We start from the raw sequence: 1847 nt of genomic DNA, 5'->3' as shown, positions 1-1847 counted from the left end.
TTATTTTTTTGAGAACTCTCCATACTGTTTTCCAAAGTGGCTGTACCAGTTCACATTCCTGCCAGCTGCGAATAAGGGTTCCATCCTCTCCAAGAGTTATTTTTGTACTGTAGATAATAGCCACTCTAACAGGTGTGAGGTGGTAACTCATTGTAGTTTTGACTTGCATTTTCTTTATAGCTAGTGAGTTGAGCATTTTTTAATACATCGGTTGACCATTTGTATGTCTTCTTGGGAAGAGTCTGTTCAGTTCCTTTGCCCTTTTAAAAAAATATGATTGATTATCTTTTTCTTGTTGAGTTGTATTAATTCTTTATGTATTTTGGAGATTAGCCCCTTATTAAAGGTATTTTTACAGCTATCTTCTCCCATTTGATTGGTTGCCTTTTTGATTTGTTGATGGCTTCTTTGGCTGTGTAGAATCTTTTTAGTTCCATATAGTTTCATTCATTTATTTATACTCATACTTCCTTTGCTTGTGGGGTCAATTTCATAAAATCCTTTCTGAGCCCAGGGTCCATAAATTTAGTATCTATGTTTTCTTCTATGTATTTAATTGTTTCAGGACTTACATATAGGTCTTTGAAACTTTTTTTTAGTTAGTTTTTGTAAATGATGTCAAATAGCAGTCTAATTTCATTCTTGTGCTTGCGGCTCTCCAAGTTTCTTAGCACCATTTATTGAAGGAGATATCTTTTCTTCTTTGTATATTTATGGCTCCTTTGTCAAAAATTAGTGCCCCCTAGCCCTGGCTGGTGTAGCTCAGTGGATTGAGCGCGGGCCTGGGAACCAAGAAACCACGGTTCGATTCCCAGTCAGGGCACATGCCTGGGTTGCAGGCCAGTTCTCTCCCTCTCTCCTTCCTTTCCCCTCTAAAGATAAATAAATAAAATCTTTAAAAAAAAAAAAATTAGTGCCCCCTATAGATGTGGATTTTTTCCTAGGTTTTCAATTCTGTTCCATCAGTCTGTTTTTCCCCCCAATGTTATACTGTTTTGATTATCATATTTTTGTAGTTTAATTTGAAATTAGGTACTATGATACCTCTGGCATTGTTCTTTCTCCTCAGAATTGCTCTGGCTGTTTGGAGTCTTTTGTAGTTCCATGCAAAATTGATGATTCTTTTTGTCTATTCCTTTGAAAAAAGTCTTTGGCATTTTTATGGGGGATTGCATTAAAATATATATTGCTATAAATGATATGGCCATTATAACTATTTTAAGTCTTCCAATTATTAAACATGAGCAATCTTTCCATTTTTCTGTGTTTTTCAATTTCTTTCACAATGTCTTATAGTTTCAGCATATAGGTTCTTAACATTCTTTAAGCTTAGTCCTAGGTATTTTGTTATTTTGTTGTATGCAAATGAAAATTTTAATTTCTTTTTTGATATTTCATTGTTAGCACATAAGAATTCAATAAAATTTTTAAACTTTTTTAAATTTTGCAACTTTATTTGTATATAGTCTCTAACCATTTTTTGTGGGGGTGGAGTCTTTAGAATTTTTTAATACAAAGAATCGTGTCATCTTTAAAAAATGACAATTTTATTTCTTCCTTTCCATTTTGGATGCCTTTATATCCTTTTCTTGCCTGATTTCTCTATCTAGGACTTCCAGTACTATGTTAAATAACAGTGGTGAGAGTGGGCATCCTTGAATTTTCTTTATCTTATAAAAAACTTCAATTTTTCACAGTTGAGTATAATATTAGCTAAGAGTTTATTATGTATAGTCTTTATTATGTTGAGATATTTTTCTAAAATACCTATTTTATTGAGGTTTTTAATCATGATTGGTTATTGCATCTTGTCAAATTACTTTTTACATCAGTTAATATGATTATAT

The sequence above is a fragment of the Artibeus jamaicensis genome, unplaced genomic scaffold (genome assembly GCF_021234435.1).
Source record: "Artibeus jamaicensis isolate MK-2021 breed Jamaican fruit bat unplaced genomic scaffold, CSHL_Jam_final contig_3114, whole genome shotgun sequence".
NCBI classification, from domain to species: Eukaryota; Metazoa; Chordata; class Mammalia; order Chiroptera; family Phyllostomidae; genus Artibeus; species Artibeus jamaicensis.
This window is presented reverse-complemented; position numbering follows the sequence as displayed.